The sequence below is a fragment of the Rousettus aegyptiacus genome, unplaced genomic scaffold, assembly GCF_014176215.1.
Source record: "Rousettus aegyptiacus isolate mRouAeg1 unplaced genomic scaffold, mRouAeg1.p scaffold_m13_p_5, whole genome shotgun sequence".
NCBI lineage: Eukaryota > Metazoa > Chordata > Mammalia > Chiroptera > Pteropodidae > Rousettus > Rousettus aegyptiacus.
Genome location: NW_023416308.1, coordinates 24,709,927 through 24,736,811, shown reverse-complemented (window position 1 = coordinate 24,736,811; position 26,885 = coordinate 24,709,927). Strand labels below are relative to the sequence as shown.

At 48.8% G+C, this 26,885-nt stretch overlaps 1 protein-coding gene across 7 annotated transcripts in view; it reads right to left on the bottom strand.

The window, feature by feature from the left end:
* PKNOX2 (PBX/knotted 1 homeobox 2) overlaps positions 1–23,230 on the bottom strand; it is a 240,538-nt gene extending 217,308 nt beyond the window's left edge. For 4 of the 7 annotated variants that reach the window (XM_036220198.1, XM_016122623.2, XM_036220200.1 and 1 more), the window contains exon 1: positions 23,160–23,217. The gene's annotated coding sequence lies outside the window, so the exon portion shown is untranslated. Of the gene's footprint in view, positions 1–22,042; positions 22,062–23,159 lie in introns of those variants that run through there. The other 3 variants (XM_036220199.1, XM_016122625.2, XM_036220195.1) reach the window with 2 other exon arrangements.
* Positions 23,231–26,885: the final 3,655 nt, after the last annotated feature.

The following is a 26,885-nucleotide window of genomic DNA, read 5'->3' as shown; positions in this document are numbered from 1 at the left end:
GTGAGAATATAGTGACATGCCAGGCACAGAGAAGGATGAGAGGACAAGCTCTGGCCTCAAAAAGATTATAGTCTGGCTGACCATTTACTTATTTCCCAAACTTGGATACTTTTTGAAAGTAAAAAAGGAGCTATTACAATTACACTGGGACAACAGACTTAAACCAGGACTGTCCTGGGCAAACTGGACCAGAGAATGAAGGAGAGGGACAGGAAAGGCGGACTCCAAGGTTTCCAGCCTACAGGACAGGGAAATATGAGAGTTGCCAGGGAAAAGTGGGAGAATGGGGGAAAGGGTGGCATAGAGCATCAGAGAAATAAAGGAAGAAAAAAGTTAGAAGCGGATTTTCAGTTCTTTGAAATTATCACATAGACATCTGACAAATTGAATTGAGACAAGGAAGACCTGACAAATTTGGGGCACTGGGAGGCAGAGCTACCACTCTGCCCGGGCTTTGTTTGTTTACAAGTATGTTTTTAGAATTCCAATAGACACGACTCTTAGTGGGTTTGTCGCCTTGGCCATCTGCAGCCCAGGTAAGTCTCATCCCAGAACTGATGATTCTAATGTGCACTGAAAACCTAGACGGGCATCAAAATCACAAGCACAAGCAGGAGACTCAGCAAATCCTACTCCAAGGAGGACAGAAGAAGCAGGGAACTAAAATCACCCATGCCTCTCTTCCCTACTAAAATGCAGAAAATGCAGCCAAAAGAAAAGGAAATTCAACCTAAAATATCAAGAGAGCAAAAATGCAGCCTCCCCTGCCCTTGGCTGATATGGACTTTCGTATGTAGGAGAGTCCAGTCAACAATACCCTCTGCTGTGTCTCATCTGAGCTGAAGATTAGCACCCAAGACCAGCACCCAGAAATCCGAGGACTTTCCTACAGACTGCCACCGCTCCTTGAGGGACTCTATCCAGGCTCATGCCCATACTTTTCTACCAGACATACAGGCTCACTAGTTGGGTCACATAACAATGTCCAGAATGGGATCTGAAAGAGCACCAGTGACCCAGAAATTTGAGGCAGAAACTAAGCATTGCCTATGAATTATCCAGGTACCTGTGTCTGTAGTTACTTGATAAAGCTAATCTCCCTAAGAGTGTTGATTACTACTGAGTTAACAGTTACAGGGGCTTGGGGTAGAACAAAGTTGTCCAGCTCAGCACTTCTCTGTGAGCTGCAAAGAATTTGCTCCCAATCCTCAGCCAAAGTTTCCTCTTGGAATCATATGATAGAACCAACTCCACAAGTCTCCTTGCTAATTCGGTGCCACCAGCATCACGTTGGGAAGACGACATTGTGGTTTGCAGTGGCTCTCAACCCTTTTTCCACTGCACACAACTGCAGGTCGCAGCAAGCTCTTGTCAGCTCTGGTGAATCCTTACAGCAATGAATCCTACCAGGGGCAGGGCACCCCCCAAAAAGTGATCTATCAGGACAGGCTGAAGGGTGGGAGTGTCTTTGAGAGAGGCTTCCCACCCCTTCAACCCTCCTAGGAGGTTCTGAGACACCCACAGGAAGGGCAGTTCTCACTCTCTCCCCTTAACAATTACTGACAGAAAACAAGACAGATAGGAACCTTACCACAGACACCTAACTTCCTTTGAACACCTATCAACGGTACACATCACCTCGCCCCCTCACCTTCATTTTCTCATCCCTAAATGGGAGTGGTGATAATCAAAGCCTGTCTCCAAGAGATGTTGTAGGATCAAGTTACATAATAAAAGTGTCTGCAGCATAGTAGGAACTTAACAAATGTTTGGGTTTCAATCCAACTGACATTTTAAAACCGTGATTAGTGCTGCCGTGAAATTGATATTTTCCAATTAGTATTTTCTCTGCAGAAGACTCCAAATATGATTCTCTGCTATGAACTGAATGTGTTCCCACAAAAGTCATATGTTGAAATTTTAATCCCCAATGTGACAGTCCTAGGACTGGGGCCTTTGGGAGACGATTAGGTCATGAGGGTGAAGTGCTCATGAATGAGATTTGCAACCTTATAAAAGAGACCTCAGAGAGCCCCTCACCCCTTCTGCCATGTCTATGAATCAGGAGATACTCCCCCCATAGACGCTGAATCTGCCAGTGCCTTAATCTTGGACTTCCAAGCCTCCAGAACTATGAGAAATAGGTTTATGTTATTTATAAGCTTCACAGTCTAAAGTAATTTTTTATATCAGCCCAAACTAACATGCTCTCCTTTAGGAGAAATCTATTTGTTGGCTAATAAAGCAAATAGTTGCCCCCAACCCCACCTGACCCAAGACCCTAGGAATGGCCATCATCAAAAGGGACAGCCAACATCATACTCAATGGCGAAAGACTGAAAGCTGTCCCCCTAAGATCAGGAATAAGATAAGTGCCCTCTTTTACCACTACTATGCAGCATTTCCTGGAAGTTCTAGCCAGAGAAATTAGGCAAGAAAAAGAAATAAAAGACATCCAAACTGGCAAGAAGAAGCAAAACAATTTCATTTGTAGACAACATGATCCTAAATACAGAAAAGCACAAAGAATCTACAAGAAAGCAAATAGAACTAATAAACAAATTCAGCGAAGTTTTAGGGTACAAAAGAAATGTACAATCTGAGAAGGAAATTTAAAAAGCAATTCCATTTACAATAGCTTCTAAAAAAATAAAATACCTAGGAATATATATATAATCAAGAAAGTGAAACATTTGTACACTGAGAACTAAACAACATTGCTGAAAGAAATTAAGGAAGACTTAAATAAATGAAAACACATCCCATCCTCATGGATAGGAAGACTTAATATTGTTAAGATGTCAATACCTCCCAAAGCAATCTACAAGTTCAAGCCAATCCCTATCAAATGGTCTGGGACAACTAGATTTCCACATGCAAAAGAATGAAGCCGGATCCCTACCTCACATCACCTTAAAAAATTAACTTAAAATGGATCAACAACCATGTTTTAAAACCATAAAACTTTAAGAAACATAGGGATAACTCTTCATGACCATAGATATGGCAATGATTCTTATATATGTCACCAAAAGTATAAGCAACAAAAGAGAAATATATAAATTGGACTTCATTAAAATTGAGAACTTCTGTCCAACAAAGGACATTACCATGAAAGTAAAGAGATAATATACAGAATGGTAGAAAATATTTTCAAATCATGTTCTGATAAAGGTTTCATATCCAGAATATATAATAAACTACAATTCAAACACAAAAAGACAAACAAATCTATTTCAAATGGGCAAAGCACTTGAATAGATATTTATCCATAAGAAAAAGACATATGGCCAACAAGCACATGAAAAGATGTTCAACATCATTAGTCATTAGAAAAACATAAATCAAAACCACAATGAGATACCACTTCATGCCTACAAGAATGGTTATAATTTAAAAAAAAAAAAAAAAACACAGAAAATAACAGGCGTTTGCAAGGATATGGAAAAATTGGAACCCATGTGCTTTGCTGGTGGGATTATAAAGCAGTACAGTCATGTTGGAAAACACTTTGGCAGTTCTTCAAAGAGTTAAGCATAGAACATGTGACCCAGCAATTCTACTCCTAGGAATATGCCCAAAAGAACAGAAAATAAGGACTCAAACAGATATATGTACGGCAATGTTCATTGTAGCATTATTCCTAGGAGGCAAAAAGTGGAAACAAACCAAGTGTCCATCACCAGATGAATTGATAAACAAAATATATACATACGGTGGAATATTATTCAGCCTTAAAAAGGAATGAACTTCTTATTTATGCTATAACACAGGTAAACCGTGAAAATATGCTAAGCGAAATAGCCAGATAAAAAAGACAAATATATTAGGATTCCACTTATAGAAAATATCTAGAATGGGCAAATTCATAGAGACAAAGTAGATTTGAGGTTAACAGGAGCTGAAATGAGGGCAGAATGGGGAGTTATTGCTTAATGGGTACAGGGTTTCTGTTTGAGGTGATTAAAAAAAAAGTTTTGGAAATAGATATGGTGCCGTTTGTGCAACATTGTGAATGTAATGAATGCAACAAAATTGTACACTTAAAGATGATTACAATGGCTAATTTTATTATATATATTTTAGCATACTATAAAAGGACAGTAGAAAGATAGAGGATAATTATTTAATTTCTCATGTAAAGCTAAATTGAACCAGATAGCCTAATTAAAGGAGGGGCGGGGTGGGGGGAGATTTCTTTTGACCTTGAATTCAATAGCTGTAAATGCACATAGGCTTTGCAATGGCCTCTACTCAACTGAGGACACACAGTTCTTCTAGGCACACAGGACACTGAACAAACTCCAGGAAAGAAGGACCAGGGATGTTGTTTGCTTTCTTCATAGGTACCCACACATGGAGTGGGACTCCCTCAAATTGCATTCACTCAACAAATGTTTATTGAGCACCTATTTTGTGCCAGGTACTGCACACGCAATGGAAAACAATGAGTAACCTGCCTGAGGAAGTCGAACTTGGCCTGTCTTCTGGGGTCTGAGCAACAGTCCATCCATCAGGATGTCTATCTCATTGGTTTGTTTCAGGTTTCAAGTGAAAGGACTGTGTAGAAGGAAAAATATGATACAAGTATGAGATGTGCTGTTACTATTATTATTGTCACTAGGGATTTACTAGCTCTTCTGGGACGATGCCAGCCTCTTTCAACTCAAGGTATCCAACTCAAGGCCAGGGAAAGCAATCAGATGCTCCTGGGTGTGGGGAGAGGGATCCTAGGGAGAGAGCAGGGAACACGTCAGCACCTGCAAAGTTCCAGAGGCTCCGGTCTTTATCTCACAAGGAGCCCGAAGCTGCAGGCTCTTCTCCCCTGGACCGGGCTGGCTTTCCCCGTTCCAGGCTGGTTGGCTCAAAGCCCCACCACAAAGTAATTTCTTTGCTCATCATCTTGCTACACACATTCCCTTGTTTATGGTTCCCTTCTCTCTGCCTATTTAATCCTACCCAACCTTTCAAGGCCTGGCTCATGCAAGGCAGGATTTCTAATGGAAAAAGTTTAAGTGCAGATGGGCCTGGGTTCTGACCCAGACTTACCACCTTTGTTTACCATATGTAAAAGTGAGGCTAGTCATACCCACATTCCAAGCCTGCTATGTGGTAATAAATGCCAAGGGTTTGGCACACCACCCACCTCTTCCATGAAGTCTCTCCTGATCCCTGCAGCCCACTTGATCTCTCCTTCCTCTGAGAGCCTCACTCTTATTAGTACCTTTCATTTGGTAATTACTCCTCTGTGTCCTGTAATATCTTGTGATGAACCACTCTCACATATTATTATGTAACTCCTCCAAAACAATTTAACTTTCACTCCATCTGTAAGCTCCTTCGCACAGAGGCCAAATCTCATCCTCTTTTGTCTCCCTCCATGGTGGCCAGTGCACAGTGGGTGCTAAATAAATTAAAATATATCTGAGCAAATGGAGGATCCACAAGCAACAGAGGAAAACCCCACAGGAAACAGACATATTCAGCTCAGAGTAATAGCCCATTCATACTCTCTGCTCTGGATGAAACCATTCCCTGCCCATACTGGCACTTAATGAACACTCCATTCATTGAGTGAATGAAATCTGCTGATGCCCCAGCTCATTAAAGTCAATTGTAGTGTGGCTAGTCCAGGAAAATAGTTGATCTGAAGAAAATCACCTCTTCTTGTGAATTTTAGAATGTCTTTGGAAATGATATTTATCTTCTTAGTTTCATTTGACCATTAAAAAAGAGTCCACGTAGAAAATATTAATTAAAAAAAAAGGAGTCTGTGTCCCATGGGCACAGCTCACCCTCCGCTAGGGAGATATGGCCCAGGGAGGAGGTGACGGTGACAGGGGGTAGCTGGCCAGGGATTCAAAGCAGACAAACCACACTGCAGCCATAATGTCCCATGTCCCTTGGAGCTTAAAAGACTCCACAGCTTATTGGGCCAGGTTCTGTGGTAGGGAGTGCCCGCACACTAACTAGGGCTCAAGCCTCAGGTGAGTCACAACTTCCCTGGTCCCAAAGTCCTCACCCGAGAGAAGGCCAACTTAGACTAGAGGCTCTCCAACATCCCTCCTGCAAGTTTCATTGTTTTCAACGAGCCTTCCTATTTTCCAGAAAGTCAGAAGATTCAGGGAAAGAGGAAGAGACACATCGAAAGCCCTTGAACTCTGCCTGTCAGCTCAGCCTCTATGGCGGGGACAACAGCAGGTCGTCTTTTTCCATCTCTTGCGCCACAAAAAAAAAAAAAAAAAAAAAAAGAGTCCTTCACAGGCCCCTCTCCAGAGCTGCTGCCAGGACACAGCCATGGCAGGCCACGTGCCGCTGACTTGGCAAAGCTGAAGAGAACGTTTCCCAGCACTGCCGCTCTGAGAGAAGGAAGCAGCTACTTCTACCGTCACATCCCAACACTGGGAATGAAAATGATGGCTCAGAGGGCTTAGCCTGTTACACATAACACCTGTCACGTGCTAGGAGCTCTATGTGTGTCAGGCCATCGGACTCCTAACATAGCACCACGACATCGTTATTATCATCCCCATTTTGACCAATGAGGACACTGAGACTCAGGTTGAGACCCTTGGCCAAAGCCAAGCTGACCATTCGCAGCTTGTGGGATTTGAACTCTGATTCTTCTGAAGCCAAAGCCTTTTATCTTTCAACCAGGCCTTCCATGAATTTCTATTGCTGGGAGATTCAGAAGCCAAATGGGACAGGAGCAATGGGACGACTGCTAGCAGGTACAGGAGCCCCAGTCCCACAATATCTTCTACCTCCTGACTGACTCATAGGATGACTAACTGCCCTGAGTTTCTTTGGACTAAGGGGTCCCTTGGACTTGAAACTTTCAGCACTAAAACACTTACAGTCCCAGGCAAACCAAGATGGTTGGCCGCCCTATGACTGAGGCTTCCTTGTGCTTTGTAGCTCCAAAAGAAAGCAAATGTGTTTTCAGGATGCAGACATAATTGAGGAGCATTATCAGTGACTCCCACTCTGAGTAGAATAGCTTGAGGCCTGTCCCCCAGCACAGCCCCAAAGGGCCAGGTCACACAAAGAAATTTTCTCTCTGTGCCCCAATTCCAGGCTCAGACCAAGAGTGGCCAGTTGGGTTGAGCAGGGCTTGAAGGACATGAATAGATGAGCAGAGATGCTCAGTACCTGAAACCAACCGGGCCAGGTTCTTTCAAGACGTTGCCTCCATCAAATGTTCATCACGACTCCACAGTGGAAAATTACCAGCCCGTTTTGCAGAAAGAAGAGCCACAATCCGGGAGACATTTAGAAGATCTTCTCGGAAGTTCCCTCAAACATTTGAGAAGCCAGATCCTAAATCTTGCCCAGGAGAGAACCTAGGCAGAGTCTTTATGAAGCAAGACCATAGGGAACTGCTTCAATGGGGGGGGGGGGCAGAGATGGAGGGCTTCATCCATGTCTGTCATCTCCAAACACATGCATCAAAGGAGAGCACTAAACCCCACCACAAGCCCCTCACCAGGCAGCCCTAAACACTGTTCCCTTCCATCTGAGGATGGAAAAAAAAAAGAAGGCAAAACCTCCCCTCTAGCTATCCAAACCTTCCTTTTCTGATTCAGACAGGACCTCCTCCAGGCAGCCATCCCTGACTACCCCAGCCTTCAGCAGAGACCAACCTCCCTTGACCTCAAACCACCTTCTCATGATGAGTCTTTCATTCTTGTCACGTGCTATTTATTATTTTACTTAATGAATAAAAAGATGAACACTGGCGACTGACCGCGGGGGCTCAGATCCTGGCTCCCTCACGTACTAGCTTTGAACAGGTAGCTTCGCCTCTGTGCGCCGCAGCCTATGAAAATGTAAAAGAGGTAAGGCATCTATTTCAATGAGGGGTCCTGAGAATTAAATGAGTTAATAGGGATAAAGTGTTTAGAACAGTGCCTGGTACATAGGAAGCACTCACTAAATGTTTGCTGCTGCTATTATTATTATTATTATTATTATTATTTTAATATTGATATGGATGTTAGTGAAGTATCTCCCTAGCTAGACCCCAAGTTCCTGGACAAGACGCTGATACTTATTTGCATTAGTCCCATGTTAGGCAGAAGCACCAAGTAAGAGCTGCATAATCACTTCCTGCGGACTGACCTTTGTGAAGACTGACAGCTCATTCACTCCACTCTTGAGTGCTGAGAGAGAGGCATGTCTGCCTGTCAGTAGCCAGCAGCCACCTTTACCAACACCTCCATAGACAGCCCTGAAATGTCTCACAGGAGCTGAGCAGCAACAACAGAAATCTTGGAATGGAATTACAGCTCCTCAGACCCTGTGGCCCCAGGAGAAGAATTCAAGGAAGCCAGAGCCCTCAGGCCACCCCTCATCTCTGTCCCCCAACTTCTAGGAAGTTGGGAGGCCACAAAGAAAACCTCTCCTCTGCCCTCAGGAGCTGTGTCATCAGAGAACCCAAAACTCTGTAGAAAGGGTCCTGGAGTGAATCCCAGAGGCCTCAGGCTCTTATCCTTGTTCTGTGCTGTGTGAGCTTCCATCAGCCCCTTGACCTCTCTGGGCCTCTGTTCACTCAGAGGTTAAATGAGAAGGTTGTTCAAAGACAAGTTACTTAGTTCCTTCCAATTCTGACATTCCACGAGCCAGTTTCAGAGGAAGGAAAAAAGCATCTTTGAATGAACCTAACAAATCATTTCACCAGCAACCAGCTCTCCATATTCCACGAGCATCAACTTTTACTATATACAAGCACTGTTCCAGATTATAGCAATGGAAAAACAAGAGACAAAATCTGATAATTACTGGAGGAAAATAAAGGGGAGTAGGGAGAGCCAAGGATTGGAGAAAAGGATTTCATTTTAGATTGGGCCTTCAGAGAAGCCCTCGCTGAGAGGGTGACTTCAGGGTGCACACCTGGAAAGACCAAGGGAACCAGCCAGGCAGATACCTGGGGAAAGTGCTCAAGGCAGAGGGGGCAGCAAATGCAGAAGCCCTGAGGCAGGGGCAGCCCAATTACCGCAGCAGGGTCTGGAGGAGAGTGAATGAGGAAGACTGTGGCAGGAGTTGACCTGGGAGGTGGCGATTCAGCCATGGCGAAGACGTTCCCTTTTATTCGACTGTGAATCCAAATCATTAACGCTTTAACATAAACGAATTTGACACTGTTCACTTACACCATGAAGGCAAGCGCCTTCTTCATTTGCTCATTTTTACCTCCCTCCTCTCCACCGTGGACCTGTCACCTATTTATAATTTTGATCGTTATTATTTCCATTGGGGGAAGAAAACCTGAAGTTTGGAGACATCTGCTTCTCTATTCAGGCCCAGAGCCGAACGTTAGCCTGGTCTCCATTTCAGAATCTCAGACAGGGTTCTCCCACCCCTCCCAAAGGCGCAGCTGTCCAGAATCAGACTCCTTGTGCCCTGTCCCAAGCTCTTCCAAGCCGTCACTCTATGACCGACCCTGTCGCTCTGCCCGGACCTCCTTGCCACCTGGCAACCCCTTCCTCTCTCCCCAGGGCCTCCGCACCTACTGCTGCCCCCACTGGAACACCCTTCCCTTCAGTCTTTCTTCACTTATGTCCTGCTCTCCCTTCAGGTTCAGCTCAGACGTCGCTTCCTCAGAGACATTCTTCCTTCTCTTTCCAAATAAAAACCTATTAAATGCTGTCATACTTCATGTTCTTCCCTTCAAAGCTCTTATGGCACTTGCATGCTCATATTTATTTGTATGATTTTTTTTTTCAATTAACACTTCTGTATTCCATCTGACTATAAACTATCAGGATAGAGGCTGGTTTTGCTCACCTTTCTATCCCTGCACAGAACAAGGCCTGGCACACACTGGAGGTACCCACAAACACTTGAAGGACAACTGAATAAAAGAATGAATGCATGCCCCAGGTCTTCTAGGGGCACAAAGTGAGATGGACTTAGGGCTCTCTGGTGGGCTCTGTGGGTGTGGCCTGAGCCATGAGCTCAGTTGGGAGGGAGCAGGGCTGCAAGAGCAAAGGACCTGAGCCCACAGAGCCCCTATATCACACCGGGCACTTGACACAAGTTATCTTATTTCATTGTCACGGCCACCACTAGAGCTGAGAATTACTGACCCATCTTACATCTAAGCGAACTGAGGCTCAGAAAGTAACAAGTTTCTGCAAGCGTGTCTGTAGTCAAACCTAGTCTGATTCCGAGGTCTGTGCTCTTCCTGCTGTGCCCCAACTGCCCTGGCCTGTGCAGTTTCTAATCAAGCTCTACTCCTGATTTCCTGTGTGACCTTAGGCAAGTTTTTGCCCCTCTCTGAACTTAAACTTCCCTAGATATAAAATACAGAAGTTGGAATAGATGTCTCATGTACTATCCGGTTCTAAAACTTCATGACTTTAAGCTTCTATGCTTCTAAATTTATCAAATAAAATAATGAGTGCTAAAGTACCGAGCTCAATAGCAAGCGCATAGTAGACGCTTCATAGATGTTCACTTCCTCCCTTCTGCCTTCCCTTCCTCCCTCCTTCCCTTCCTCCCTTTGTCCTCTCCTCTTTTCTTCCCTTCCTTCCTCCTCGTTCCCTCCTTCAAATAACCTGTGCTTCACATCCCTACTTGAGGCCACCAATGCTGTCCTGGTTCCTCCAGGGAACCTCACCAGGCTCTGACTCCGATGTTCCCGCCTGCAGCATCCCCAGACAACCATTCCAGCTGTGTTCCCCAGAGACGCCCAGGGTCTTCCTGCACCTCACTCCCTCCTGCCTCCTGATCAGGTACTTGGTCTTGTGTTGGGCACCGTGGAGAGTGACAGGAAAGGAGTGCACATACACTGGTACCACCCAGAGCCCAGGAACTAGACCAGGCTCTTTGCTGTGTTATCTCATTTAATCCCCTGCAAAGAGCCATTGTTATCCCCTTTCACAAAAGAGAAGAGACTAAGGCTCAAAGAGGTTGAGAAATTGCCCAGGATCACACATCCAGCAAGTGGCCGAAGCTAGGCTTTCACCCCTACCCGTCTGACCCTGAGGCAGATAGCCTTTGCCAGCCCAGGGGTGCCTGAACCTCCCACAAGAATCTATTCAGCACCGTCGGCCTTTCCCTGAGAGCATCTTTCTTTTCACATCCATGTAACTTTGAATTCATAGCCCTAGTTACATAAATCCATTAATCTCTCTGGTCACTCACCCCTGCCTCTCCTCACTGCTCCCTCCAAAGTACCAGACTACAGAGACATCCACAAATTATCCCCAGTGTTTCCAAAAAGATGGTACGGCCTTGGCCACTGCACCAAGGGAACAAAGTTGACTCCATCCCTTCTGGAGGATGGGACCAGGTCTTCCAATAAATACATCTTCCCGACTGGTGCTGAAGCAGAAAGGTGAGCCTTTCCTCTTAAGCTCACAGCTGCTGCCCACGAGGGCATCCCAGAAATCAGACTCAGGTAAGATGTGAATAGGAGCATCACCGAGTACACCCAGGTGTGACAGCGGCACCAGCTGGAGCTGCGGGAAGCATGGGGAGGGGAGGGCTGCTTTTTCTAAGGGCTCCTCCCAAAAGCTGTGTCCGCGCATGGAGTCTGTGGTGTGCTGGGGTAGGAGGGGGGCCAGCACCCGCTATGCTCTGTGAGGCAACCTAGATAGGAAATGCAGGTGAGAGCCAAAATTCCTGGCTGTATTTTTCTGGTGCCTACTGCCTTCCTCTCGCCTTGTTCTGTCCTTGTCAAGGATGGAAAAGGAGCCCCCGGGATAGAAGAGTTGGCCAAATCTCTCCCTGGGAAGGGTTTCATCTGAGGGACAGACTCCAGGACGCCCTCCAAGACCCCCAGAGGAGGCGACACTCCCCAGTTATGCGCTCATGACTTCCTGGACTCCTCCATGGCTCTCGTCCTGGTTTCACTAATTACCTACAGAACCTGAATGCCTGCCTTCCCCACAGACTCTAAACTCTCCTGGCAGGGAGCCCAGCTGTCTAGTTCATGGTCGTATTCCCAGTACCTCTGCAGGTTCTGACACATAGAAGGTGCTAAATAAAAAATCAATCGAATGAATGTTACCAGCAGGGAGGAACCCAAGGCCTCGCTCAGGCTGAGGAGACCTGGCAGGGGCCTGACTATCACAGGCCCCAAACATACTCTCTGCATCGGATTAGATGGGAAAACATAAATGAGGACAACCATGGTACATAGTAGGCATGCAATTCAAGTTCGCTGGCTCTCTGATAGGATCTGGCAAGCCTCCCAAGGGGAACGGTTCATACCCAGGCTGTGGGACACAGACATAGCAGGCCAGCTTTAAAGCTTTAAATAGGCTGTCATCACTCTGTGAGTGAGTATGAGAGAGGTATGTGTTTGTGTGTGTGTGCTCTGCTTTAATCTAATAAGAAACATAGAGCCTCTGCCAACGAATTTTCCCCCCACGTATTACATGCCAGGCACTAAGTGGGCGCTTTCTTTATGTGTGTATATCGTGCCTGACACATCTACGTACATTAACTCTCCACAGCCCTGACAGGCATTATCACCACCAATTACTGACAGGGAAAGTGGGGCCAGCTTTTAAGGTCACCCAGTAAGCCTATAGCTGAGTCAAGGCTCAGACCCCAGCCTTTGGCTTGCCCTGCACCGACCCGCCTCAGTCATCCCGTCATGCCACTACCAGTGACCTGCCCAGGCCAGAGCTCTATATCTTACACTGAGCCACATATGCAGGGGCGTATGGGGCCTGGGGTGGGAGGGGGATGGGAAGGAAGGCAGTAAGGAATCCAGAAACGTTCTCCCAAACAGACAATTCCCTGGAGCAGGTAGTAAGCTGGGCTAGAAAGACCGCTGGACCTAGGATCACACAGAACCAGCTGGGCGACTTTGGACAATTTTCTCACCTCTCTGAGCCTCACTGAATAAAATTAAGGGGTGAGAGTCCCCAGCGCAGGGTCCACAGTGAAGGAGAGGCCCCAACACAGTGGAGAAGCCTTCAATCTGTGGCCTTGTCCAGCTACCTAGAAAGCCCAGAGCTCAGCAAAATCCTTTTTCCTTGATCTACGAGAGAGCTGTGGCAGCCATCCCCTCCCCCCTGGAAGAGTCCGGTTCCGCCTGGTCAGGCAGGGACCCAGCAGCAGGGCTCCGTGCAAAAGGATGCCCTGGAAGTTCCTGTCCTCCCTGCTGCCGCTTCCCAGCTAGCACACTCCCGGGAGTACTAAAGTTCTCCCTCTACCCCTTCCTTCCAAATCCAATGGAAATGACTTTGAAGAGTATTCCAGCAGACCAGATGGCCAGCTTGGAAAGGGGCTTTCCTGATGACCTGGAAGTCAACAGGAGGTAGCGGTCCCCATCTCGCTGCCACCAAGGGGCTCCAATGGAGAGAGGTGGCTTCCTGAGGGGAGCTATGCCTGTGCAAGGAGCAAGTCACTTTCTCTGCAGATGGCCTCCGGGGAAGGCTGGAGGAACCCATGGAGCTCCCTGGATTTCCTCCAGATCATGTCACAGAGAGGAGTGCCTCAGAGGGCTGCTGTCCCACTGTGAGTCAAGCCCTCTCCTCCCAGAGCTGAGAGAAGGCATGGTGGGGGAGGGGCTGGAAGAGGGTCTCCCATCATGGCAGCCGGGCAAGACCACCACTCTACACCTGCTACAGGAGAGCAGCATCCTTGAGTGCCCGTACCGCAGGGCTCTCCTGTTGGATTTCTGTCCCCATGGTCCTCCTGGAGCCTTAGAGACTTGGAAGGGCCCTTCTCAGCAGGTGCTTTCCCAGCCCCTGCAGCCAAATAACTGGGGCCCACAGCCACGACATCTATGTCTTCCCATCCCCGTCCCCTCGTCTGAGTGACAGGCCCTAGCACTAAAACTCCTTGGCATCCCAGCGCTGTCTCCAGTCTTGTGGTGCCTGGTGGTCTGGACCACACGCTTTAGCATGTGGTCATAGACTAGTAGACCCAGACAGGCCTTGAGGATAATCCCGTCTAAACTCCGCCTTGTATAAAATGATAATGTTAAGATGCAAAGAAGTTATGAAAGTGTCAAGAGTCACACGGCTTGTTTTCATTTTGATGTGTTCTATTCAGGTTCCCAATGGGACTTTGTAGCTCCTACAGGAATAGGCCCTGACCCCACACAGCACATCGCTAGGCTCAGGCCACACCGTTGACGGATGGACAGATTGCTAGGAGAGGCTCAGGAGTGAGAACAAGCACCTATGACTATAGGCCCTGAGCCCACACCCACAGTCTCTGGGCTTCTCTTGCTTCTGACCTAGAATTAGAATCCACAATCCACACAGAGCATGGCTTCCCCTGAGAAGGCCAGGAGCAGGTCTGTACTCCCACAGCTTAGCACAGGCCTCAGGACAGAGCAGTATTCAGTGACATTGAACTGATAGAGGGAGGACAATTAAACGACCTCTGGGGGCGGTTCTCACAGCTCCTACTTTTGCACAGACCTGTGCCACCCTAGAATTAGGGAGACTATGCCCGCCCTGTCCCCCTCTCCCACCCCCACTTAATCACAGTAGGCCTCCACTAATAGGCTAAGTGTCCCTTGGTATCTGTCAGGACTGTCAGTGGGAGAACCATAAGCGTCAGCCCCCGGGCACATTCTTGCCACCAAAGGCCCCTTACAGCTTGGGCTGGCAGGCGGGGAGGCAGCTGTGCCGCAGCTCTGCCGCTACCGGCCATGCCATTACTATAGCTCCGTGTCCCTAGATCTATCTCCACTTCTTTGTGCTGGCCAGCCCAGCCCCACCTGGAACTGAAGGCTTTGTGGAAATAGAAAAAAATAGATCTTCTAGGTTTGGGTTTCCATAACAGTGGATAGCTCTCCCCAGGGTTTGCCAGACAAAGGTATGGGTGACAGAGGAGATGGGTTTGTCTGGTTCCTTTAAAGAGATTCTCAGGAGAGGAATAGGTGGAGTGCGGGGCAGAGTAGCTCTCAGAGCTCAGCGAGGCGCTTGCTTTATCTCCATCAGGCTAAAGAAAGGCCCATGGCTGTAACAGGTAGACCTGGGTTACTCTAATTAACGCGCTTCCCTGTGAACAGGCAGACACACCACATTCCCTTCCTGCGCCCGCCACTTTCACCTCTATCTAAGCTCTCGTTTATAAAATGGTATAATAATACCCATTTCACCTGCTTCACAAAGTTAGGAGGATCAAAAATATGAGAATATGCTTAATTGGGAAAGAAAACTAATACCTGCCATGAGCTTACCTGTGCCAAGCACTTTTAGATATTTTCTTCAGTATTCCCGTGTGCTCCACATTATTATTATTATCCTGACTATACAGCTAAGAAAACTGAGGCTCAGAGAGGTTAAGTGACGTGCCTAAGGACACGCAGCTTATTAGTAGTAAAACCCGGGTCAGAACTAAGAATCTGACTCCAAAGCCTGTGTTCCTTCTCCCGACGCCACACTGTCTGAACAAAAGAAGCCAACGTAGCTTTTTAGAAAGAGGCCAGTGAGTCTTCAGACTGAAAATGCTGCCCTCTTGGAGGCAAGCTGGGGTCACACCCTCACGGGCCATGCCTCCGAGGCTGCGTGGTCACTATGCTTGCCTGGGGGTGGTATTGGGGGATGGGGGTCAATAATTGCCCAGGCATGAAGCAATCCAGTTGGGAGGAAACAGAATCATGGAACTTTGAGCTGAAGGGGACCTCTGAGAGCAAGCTCAAGCTCCTCATTGGACAGGTGAAGAAACCATTATCCAAAGGTCAGTCATTGGTTGCAAGGTCACACAAGCCAGTGACCACCATCCTCTGACTCCCAATCTAAATCCCTTTTCTCTCTACCATCCCAACCACTCTGACAGGTCAGTTTTGTGGTCCCCGAGAGGGCCAGGTGTGGGCCTATAATGGCTGCTCTCTTAGCTTAGGAAAAGCTAGAATACTGGTTAGAGAGTTGTACTGTAGTCAGGAATGGAATTAGTTGGTTTGCTTCATGCACTAAGTCATTAGCCTAAATTCTACCCATTGAGAAGTCAACATGAAAATCCTCTTAAGAGTCCCTCAATGTGTGACAGAGGCCAGTCCCCAACTGGGAGGCCCAAGTGATACTCCTGAGGCAGCAGCGACCCACTTGGCCCCCTGGTGTGCTCGGAGGGTGCTGAACTCTTCTCTCTAGTTCAGGCTGCCCCCAGCAATCCCCGTGAGCACTGCTGAGAGCTCACCTCCTCTGGAAGTCTCCCCGCTCACCTCCACCCTGGTTACCTGGCAGCGTCCCATCCCGCTTTTGCCTCCTCTGGTTAACAATGGCCTATGCCTTTCGTCATGTCACTTCAGCGTGTCCCCCAAACTGCACCTCCCCTGAGGACAGGCGGATTCCTACCACAGCCCCTAAGGCCGTCTGCGCACATCGGGCAGCGCCAGGGCAAAGCGTGAACAGCTGTTTGTTCATCACTTGTTGATGGTGCCAGTGACCTGTGAAAGAGCCAGGCCATGTTCTGAGGAAGTGAAAAGGAAAGGGAAGAGGAAGCCGGGCAGCCCACCCACTGGATCTTCAGCCCAAAATAATGGCGAGGAGGAGAGCCCTGACTGGTCTCTCCTGCGTGCCAGACATCGTGCTGGGAACTTTACGAACGCTCGCGCCACAATACTTTGAGCTTTATATTTTTATTTCCCGTTTTACGGGTGGAGAAACTGGATCAAAGATGCTAAACAACATGTCTAAATTCATCCGATCAGTAACTACAGAGACAGGCTCTTGCCACAGTTTTATCTGACACCCAGCCCGTACTCTGCTCTGTCTCCACAGCAAGCAAGCTCCTGAGGACAGGAACTTGATGGTTACATGTGTGTGTTCTGTTTGTCCTTTCTGCTGTATCCTTGATGCCTAGGCCTGTGTCAGGCACACAGGAGAGACTACATACTTGCTGAATGAAGGACACCATGCTGCCCCTTCCCAGAGGGGCAGGACGAGGCTTGTGATGCCAGGTTCCTGGGCTCCATTTCCAGGAATCTTGAACAACTATCTGTTCCTTCTCTCCACCTAGAAAAGTACCCAGTATATCAAAGTTCCTCCAAAGGCCTCGTGGAGAATGGATGGGTTTACTAGGCAGAGGACGGCTGTGGGAGTGGAAGCATCAGCTGAACACAAAAGACTAGATCTTAAAGAGGTGGGGGATTTAGAAGTGTCCTCGGTGCTCCATGACCTACTGATTCTGGGTGATTCTCTGGCTCCTCCCCAACTCTGGGGCTCCCTCAGTTCCCTGCTGGGCACCCCCACTGCCTTGACTGAGCCGTACTGGAATTGGCCACGTTCCTATTCAGCAGAGAAACTAACAATTACACCACCCACCCCAGCTCCATCGGAACCCTCACAGTCCGCCCGGGGCCCCAGGGCCAGCTGTTTTTCTCCACATTCCAGCCAAAAATAATACGAGAACGAAGCTGTTTGGTGGAGACTTAATCTAATCTTCATTGCTTCAGTTTTAAAATATCCTGCCTGGTTTAGGGTTTCTTATTACACACAGGGATGTGTTTTTAGTGAGATAGGTCTTAGCAGAAACGTCCTTCTTGTAATTAGAAACCCGGGCAGGCAGTGCCTGCACCAAGGCTTCCAAGCCAAACAGCGGGTCCCCCTGAAGACACTGCGTTTGCAGCGAGTTCCTCCTGAGCTGCTGGGGCTTCGTTCTCCCTCACTCCTGGGGGATCTGGCAAAAGGACTGGGCCTTCCTGTTTTCATGCTTTCTTTTAGCAAAACTAGTGCCCTTCTACCCCCAACCTGGTCTTTTAGCTCTTACCCCCAGTCAGAATGGAGACGAAGATGTTGCACTGAATGCTGGAGAAGGCCGTGTGGAGGAAAAAATTACCCCCAAGAAGTCTCCACTCAAGGGAGAATTAAAGGCAAGACTGCCACTGGAGCCACGTCTGCAGAATCAGGGCTGGCTTTGAAAAATCAGACACAGGAACAGAAGGAGTCTCCAAGTGCATTCACTTTTGTATAAGTGCCGGGTGTAACTTCTTGGGCTTTCTGGCCCAGAATCTGCTTTGATCTGCCAGCATGGAGACTGCGCTAAACGAGGGTCAGGCAGCTAGCTCCTGACCAGAGCCCATCCCCCAGCCCGACCAGATGTCATACACCAGTCAGTGCTCAGGCCTCTTCCTCCCAACGGCATAAAGAGAAGGGGCTGGATTTCTGATAGGTCAGATTCTGTGTTCATCTGATGCATGAAAGCTATTCCAGGTAGCACCACTGGGAATAGCATGCCGGTTCCCTCAACTCAGCAACTTAATTGTCCCTCCTGATGAAGTGCAGGTGTTTTTGGAATCACAGTAGGGTTTTCAAATTCTAGGATGTAAAAAAAAAAGGCAGGAGATCAGCCCTTTCACCCAAGTCTTAGAACTCCTGAGAATTGTGGGGAAGGGCTGTGGAGCCAAACAGGCAAAGAAAACACACCAAAGAATGTGACTGCTGCTCAGAAGCCTTCTCTCTCCCGTTCTCTTTGTTATTTAGAGTGCACCCAGAGAGGGGTTCATACAGGATTCACTGCTCAGAACCTTATGAGCAGTTCATGGGATGCACTCATTTTACAGATAGAGAAACCGAGATCTGGAAGCTAAACGGCTATTAGAGTCCTGTAGCCAGACAGTTACAGGGTATAAAGCTGCCTGGCCCCCAAATTTCAGCCTCGGGATGCTGACCTGCCAACCTTGATTATCATCTTCCTCCCTTTCCCATAAGGTATTGGATTTAATTAAATTAGCAGATCCCCATTGCAACAAGCTGGCCAGGCAGCCTGGCCAGAACCCAGCCAGGGCAGCTCCTTCCCTCTAAATTCTGCTTCTCAATAGAATTCAATCTTCAATAAGTCATGGATCTCATGCGAAGTGTTTTATACAAAGCGTGAGGTGTTGGCTAGAATCAAGGCTGACGGCGGCTCACGACGATTTCGTTCTCCACAGAACTTCCTCCGATTTTCCTCTGTGGCATCACTTGCACCCTCTCCACATTCTGATCCTCATTTTGTTTGATCAGACACTCTGGTTCCCATGCCGTCACCTCTAGCAATTGCATCACACGTTTATATATATCTCGGCATCGCAGGCCTTGTGCCACACAGCATAGGAAAAGGAAAACTTACAACAGCATTTCTCACCTTCCTCGAACTAATTTAAAAAATGTGCTCCAAATTAAATAAATCAGGAACAAACGTCTAAAACTGGAGATAGAATATTGTGGGGAGTGTGGGGGGGTGGGGCGCGGGGGCGCTAAATAAATAGCAAGGAAATCTTGCAACATGTTGGAAGCCTATAAATTTTATAGATTGTTTCTTTAATAAAAACAAATTCAATTGCTAACAACACAGTATTATTAAGCTGCTAACATTTAAAAATCTAATTTGGCCTGCTCTGCTGCTGTTCATGTTGCACGTTGCATCCACCTAGGGTAAGGAAGTCAGGTTGATGGTTTAGTTTGGTTTCTAAATCAGGCTAATAGAAGCCCCTTTAAAACTCAGCCCTTTTGCTTTCTAGGCATGCTCGGTCCCTAATGAGTTACAGCCCGGGGATGAAGATGGACATGGCAGAAAGAAATTTAACACACACACTGGTACACCCATAAACATCAAGGCCAAGGGAGAGGAGGCATGTTTCCAGTTAGGCTAGAACTCCATGAATTCAGGATTCTCCACTCACAAGACAGTAATTCTCCTTATTTCATCACTAACTTACTTCAAATGTGTTTATACAATTTATTGCTACTGAACTTCCAGGCAACTGGTGTAGAGTTAATGAAACCCAGCTTGGACAAGCTTTGAGCTTCGAACAACTAACCACAGTTTAAATGGTTATGACATGTGGTCAAAGCCACAGCCCAGCCCCACTGCAGTTTCTGTGTTAGAACCTAGTCAAAAACCTTGTCATCTCACCTTTTGTGCCAAATAGATTGAAAAGAGAAAAGAGCGCTGAAAAAAGTCTTCCAGTGTTTCTCCTCAAGGTTTCCAGCCTTTCTCAGAGACATTTTAACACAGCTATCTTACTGAATGCAAGGCAAAGCGCCTCCCCCAATCCCCAAGTAAATATTTTAGTGGCCTTTTGATTTGGCAGTCAGTTGAAATCCTGAAATCCAGTTTGCCTTCAATTGAACAGAGTCAGGCCTACATAAAGCAATGTTGAGAGGGAGGTGAAAGGGGTAGACACCAAGCAACATTTAAAGTCAGACACGGTGAAAGTCCAAAAGGCAAGACAAGAACGTACAGATGACACTGGACCGAAAAAGAAGAAAGCTCGTCTTTCTGAATTACTTGGACATTGATTTTTATTAATCCTCATTGTCACATGGCGTTCCGCCCCAAGCTCTGTCCCTGTGGGAACTCCAGGAGTCTCTCTTTTTAAACAGGCCCATTTTGGGAGAGTAAAGGGGAGGTACTGGACTCGCCATGGCCCCACAATAAAAGCCCCTTTTGAAAGCAGCACTTTCATTAACTTAAAGCAATCTATAGACTTAAAAGCAGAGAGCAGTAAACTCCCAGAAAGGATCATAAAACAACCAGTCTCGAGTTCGGTACACTTCAGTGCAATTTGCACGAGGCATTTTACTGTGAGCGGTGGCCGGCCCATCTCCCTCCAGTAACCCCCTGCCCTTATTCTGAGCAGCTTCTCTTTCTCTCGGCTTTCATGCCTTTCGCGCTCACAAAGGGGAGGCGATGACCGGGGAGTCTCGGTGGGGTCACGGCTCCCTTCCGCACACAGGCTCTCGGCAGGAGAGAGTGTACGAATTCCAAGCCCGCAGAACAACAGCATGGAGCTCCGCAGCCGGCGGTCGCCGCACCCCGCGCCGCCGAGGCCACTCGTGGGTTGCGCGTCTTCTGCGCCCCGGAAGCGCGGTCTGGCTGCCCCAGCGAGGGGTGCGAGGGCTGGAAGGGTGAGCTCAAGATTGCAAGAAGGAAATTTCAAATCTTCCTTCCGTACACTCCCCAACACACTGCTTCGCTAGTTGGCCAGAGAGATAACCTACCTCCAGGGTCGGGACTCCTCTGAGCTAGACCTGAGCCGGTTTGGTGTGGGGGTGGGGTGGGGTGGGGGTGGGAGAGGGTGCGGCTCGAGTGAGAGACCGCGAGTCCAGAAACAGGAGACCCCCTTCCTTCCCCCAAGGTCCCGAGGCCTCGCGAAGACAGAATAAGGAGCGAGGGGAGGGGGCTGGGGTTAGGCTTCGCGTTTTTTATCTTGTGTTCGAACACCATCATTTTCTCAGTTTGGAAGAAGGGTCGCCTAAATCTGCCTAAAATGCGAAGCTTTCAGCTTCCACCAGTTGCAGAGCTTTCGAAATCCGAGAAGTCAACACGCTGGAGAAGTCCCGGGACAAGAGAGTGAGGGTCGAGTACCCCGAGCTCCCCCCTGTCCCAGGCGGAAAATTGCGCCAGCAACCCCGCGCGTGGGCTTCCGGACCCGGCCACGGCTGTGTGACCAGAGCCAGAGGCTGAGGTCAGGGCGCCGGAGTTTGAGCCCTCCCTGCCTTGGGTGGCAGCCCGAACTCCCCGGACGCGATGCAGCACCTCGCTGCTGGCGCCCGAGCAGGCCGCGACCCCAGCGGGCCACCAGCACCGGCCCCGCCGCGCTGTGCCCGCGGACCCCCGAATGGCTCCCGAAGCCCGCCGGTCCTCCACGGTCCTCGGATTCACCTCGAGCCCTGCAAGGCTGCCCTGTAGCTTCACCCAAAACGTCCCCCTTCGATTTGTCCGCTTGCCAGAATCCTTCTCCTAGGACCGGGTCCTGCGCGTCTTAAATCCTCTCCTCCAGATACGCTTTCGGGGAGAAGCAGTAGAAATTCGGGGCTCGCCTGCCATGTCTTGGATCAACTTCTTCATCGCCTAGCCGAACGCTTTTCCACTCACGGAGGGTGGAGACCCGCGCGCGCGACCATCCCCAAATTCCAATAGCCTCAACCCCGATAATAAGCCGTGATCCATGCCTAAATCCTAAAAAGGCCACCCGTTTCTCCGACTCCAGCCTCAAATGTAACCCCGGGCCCCCAACTCCCACCTCAAGCCCCCTGCTCTAGCTTAAACTACTCAGTGGCCCTTCCGAAATCAGCCTGGACCCTATAACCCAAACTCCAGCCTGGCCCCGAAACCTAGCCCCAATTCAGGGCCGACGCACCAGCACTCCCGCAATCCTGTCCCGAGCTCGGGTCTCCTTGCCGTGCAGGCACCTTGGGCGCTCCCACTGAGACCCGGGAAGAGCGGCCAGCTTCTCTTGTTTCTTCCTCGGGTTCGGGAGCCGGGAGAGCCCGCACACCTAACCCGAAAGAGACGCAAACTTTGCGCGTTAGACTCGAAATCCTGCCCCATCCCCCTCTGCTCTTCATCCCCTTTTACGAACTCGTGCCCTAGTTCTCAAGCCAGGAGGGCTCCCGACGCCCAAGCCTCACCGTGGGCCCCACGACTCCCCCACCGCACCAAGGACTCCCAACAATCCGCGCAAAGCCGGTAACCCTACAAATCAACGCTCCTCCCGGGGCGGGGGCCCCTGAGCTGGCCCCTGGAATCCGGCTTCCCTGACTCGTGTTCTCCTGTCCCCCCCGATCCGCCTGCAAACCCCACTCGCCCTGACTCCTCAGGCCGGACGCAGCTGCGGCTCTGACTCCAGTTGCCCGGCCCAAGTGTGGGGCCGTTCCCGCTTCCAGCCGCTCGAAGGCAGCCCCAGATTAGTGGAGCCAGGCAGCGCCGGCCCAAAGGGCGCCTAAAGCCGGGAGAAAGTGAACCCGGAGCCGGCCTCGCTCACGGAGCGTCCGGCTCCGACCTGCCCGCACCGGGCTCCGGCCCGCGCGCTCGTCCCTGCTCTCGGTGCCCGGCGCTCCTGGCGCGCGGCTCCGCGCCCGCCCGCTCGCTACGGGGCCTCGGGCCCGGCGGTCCTCCTCCGGAGCTGACAACGCGCGCCCGGCCCCGGCCGGAGCGTGCGACGCGGCCGCAGCGGCCGGGTTGCGCGCTCGGCGGCCCGGCGCTGGGCCGCCTCCTCCCCGGCCTCGCCCGCACCGCGCTCGCCGGCGCTTCCCCTGCTTCTCTCTGCGCGCTCCCTCCCCGCTCCCTGCTCCCTCCTCCCTGCCGCCTCCCTCTCTCCTCCCGCTGCCTCCCTCGCTCGCTCTCCTCCTCGCCCTGTCGCAATGAATAATACTCCGGCTTGGGGACCGGAATAAAACACACGCGCTCCGAGGCAGCCGCCCGCAGCCGCGCCGCCTGCAGAAGCTGCTCTGACATGGAAATGAATGACAGCTTACCTGATGCCAATCTTCATCAGACTGACACCGGCGTGACAACACAGCCTATACTTCCCAGCACTGCTCAGGACGTCAGCGCTCAGGGACCCGCCCCCGGGCCCCCCCACCTCCCCTCTCCCCACTCCCCCTCTCCCCACCCCCAACACCCCCACCCGCTCCGGCCCGGCGCTTCCCAGGCAGAGGAGCCGCCGGAGTGTCTCCCTCTGCTGGAGGCTTTTCTGAGACGCCGGGCGCGTCTGCTCCTGCCGGCGGGTGCACAGCGGCGCTGGACAGAAAGCCTCAGACTGCGCGTTCGCCTCCAATGTGGGAATGCAGTGGACCCCCAGGATCTCAGAGACACTGCCCCTGCCCCCATGCCAAGTCTTCCTCAGCAAACGACCCAGGCAGAGTTTGTTGAGCGGACGGAGACGAGGACCCAAGAGAACTCTCCAGAAATTAAGAAACTTAAAACTAGCAAGAAATCCTTCCCTCCACCCCCACTTCTCCCCTCACCCCCACCCCCACCCCATTTCTACCAGGCTGGCCTCATTTTTATGATTGCATTTGAATAATTCTCATTACCCTGGCCCCAGAAAAGGTGTTCAGATGACACTCCGGTTAGTTATTTCTATTCTCAAGAGCTTTTTCTGCTGTGGGCTTCCTGGGGCGTTTGGTTCACAGAGAGGGAGACTGCATGATGAGATGAGGCTGAGCTAGAGATAAAAGAGTGTAGAGGCTTTGTCAGTAAATCACCTCTTTGCAAATGCCAGACAAGCCTGTTCTAAGCCACTGCTATTTTCATTCCAAGAAGTCCCAGGGTTCTGGGGGTCAGGACGGTGTGATATAAAGGGAGATGGGCTGGGCTGTTTCAGCCTGGGCCTGCTGGGGTGGCTTCCTCTACTTCCGGAGAGGATATTCACCTAAGTGCCTTCTAGGAGGAAGACCAGTGCAAGCATGCGCGGTCATACACGTGCCTTCTTTCATTCATTGTAGTCCTATCAAGTGCCAGTGTAGACACCCAGCACCTACGGATGCTGGCTGGCTTGCTTTCACTGCTGAGCACATGGCCCTCTGCATAAAGGGACAAGAGGATCCTTTCTGCCCCCTTGAAATTTGCTCCTTGCTCCCCGTAGAGGAGCCATTTCAGCTACAGTCAGGCAGCCAGCGATTGATCCTCTGACCCCAGACAAGGCAGGGGGCCTGGATAAAGCCTAGACAAAGACACTGATGTAAGCGGAGAAGCAGAAAGTGAAACCCAAGAAGACCAGGTTTTCAGTAAAGAATCTGACCCCAGAAGTTGAAGGCTGCCCCTTTGCTCTTTCCAGGCCTCTGGGTCACTTCTCCTCTGCCTCCAACACAGGCAGAGTTGAGAACCGTCAGCATTTCTTGGCCCGGAGGAGGCAATTGTGACCTTTTTTACATCACATCCCAAATATACTAAATACTGTTTGTCCAGATCCTCCCAGTCCCCCCCAAATTCAACCTCCAAAGTTGCTTGTGGAAGAAACTCTTTACTGAAAGCCCCCGTTATAGATGGGGTTGAATCTTCTCACCTTCACATAGAACCTCCAAAGACTTCACTAGGTGGATTTATGACACCCCAGCCTCTGATCTGTGGTCAGAGACTCTGGCTGCTGACAGTATAATCGCTATTATATATTATACATTGTATAATAATATAATAATAATGAATGCACTTGCCCTTTTTATGTAGTACAGAAGCAGCCAGATTCTCCAACCCAGAGGCTGGAGGTCAGGCTGCCATAAACTCCCAGAGGGAAGCTCTCTTCAAACACAAGAGGGGGAGGGGAGATCCATTTGAGCCCCTGTCTTGGACCCCTGCAGGGAAGGTTTCTCTCTTTCCCTGGGCTCGAAGTGACTTGCTGTGGCCTGCAAGAGTCAGGGGGGAGAATCAGGCTGAATGTAAATACTTAACCCCATCAGAGAGGTGTCAGTGAGCCGTAAATAGTACTGCAAGCAACAGCCATGCATCACTGATTCCCACTTGTCACACCCCTCATTTTCTGAAATCTAGTTTGGCACCCAACATTTTCTTGAATCAGGAGATCCATTTTCATGAGCTGTTGACTTTTGGAGCCTTAAAATACTGTGATGTCTGCTAATACCCTTTCAATGCTTTAAACCCACGTTGTAAATTTTTTAAGTGTATCTTGTTTTGACTATTTTTTTTTGTAATTTGCAACATCTTAAAAATTATAACTTAAATGTAGCCATCTTTATAATAGTTTAGAGCAAATATTTGTCTTGTATCCACTTTCCGGAATGTCAGCTGTGTGCTAGTGCTAAGGATAAAGAGCAGAAGCAAAGATGTTCAAGTTCCAGCTCTTGTCTGCAAGGAGCTTTCATTCTAGTGGAAGAAGACAAAGCACCAATATATAAAACCACAAATAATCATAATGCAAGAATACAGCAGATACGAGCTAGCAAAAGTTAAATGAACTGTGTGAATCCATAATATGTCAATCTCCATAGGTTCTATAACTGAATGTTTACTCGATTAGTGAGTCTGTAGAATTCACTTCAGATACCCTACAATTTCTCTTTCTTCATACTGTTGAGAATGAAGAAGAGGATGGAGAGGGGCCACGTGTCATGTAAGTCACCAACACATCAACATTATAACCAAACAAGAGTTCCTACCAATCTTAGTTATCACTTTTAAATGTTGGCATTTCTAAGGCTTGGTTCTGGGCCCTCTTCTCACTCTATCCCCACTTAGTTTGTCTTTAGTATAAGCAGCCCAGGTTCTTGCCTGATTAATGATGTCTATGTCACCCTCTGAATAAAAATTTATGACTTCGTATTAGTCTGCTCTGGTGCCATAACAAAATACCACAGACTACGTGGCCTAAAAAATAGACATTTACTTTTTACAGTTCTGGAGCCTAAAAGTCCAAGATCAAGGTACCAGAAGGATTGATTTCTAGTGAGACCTCTCTTCCTGGCTTAGAGATGGCTCTTTCTTGCTGTGTCCTTAAATGGCCTTTCCTCTCTGTACACCAGACTTTCCTCTGGTGTCTCTTCCTCTTCCTAAAAGGGCACCAATTCTTTTGGATTAGGGTCTCACCCTTATGACATCTTGTAACTTACCTACTTAAAGCCTCTATATCCAAATAAAGTCACATTGGGAGTTGAAGCTTCAACGTGTGAATTTGCAGAGGAACATAATTCAGCCTATAACACTGTCCAATTACCACTTCCCTTTGTTCTCAACCTAATTACATCTGACGAATTTTGATAGGCTGTGAGTTCCTCGAGGATAGGGACAATATTGTGTTTCATCTTAGGATCCTTAAAACATGGTACAGTGCTCAGTCTAGAAAACATACTAACGAATTACTTGGTGCATTGAACTGAATGGAACTTGATTCTCTATTATTGTCCAGTCCCAGTTGAGTGACTTACCACAGTCACCTAGAATATTTTGATGATTTCCTAACTGGACTAATGTCTCCAATACCCTCAACACTTCCTATACACTATCACCAGAATGTTCTTCCTAAAACAAAGATTAGATCACACCTCAGAATCCTCAGTAGCTTTCCATTATTTATAATTTAGCCTAAGGTGTTTTTTGAGCCTCATAATTTAAAAAAGGACTTTGAATGTTCCATTCCTTGCATGGCATTCAAGTATTTCCTCCTTATCTGGCTGACCCTGATCTCTCTTTCAGGCTAATCTTCTATATCCCTGTCAATGCATCCCCCAACTCTGCCTTCCAGAGGC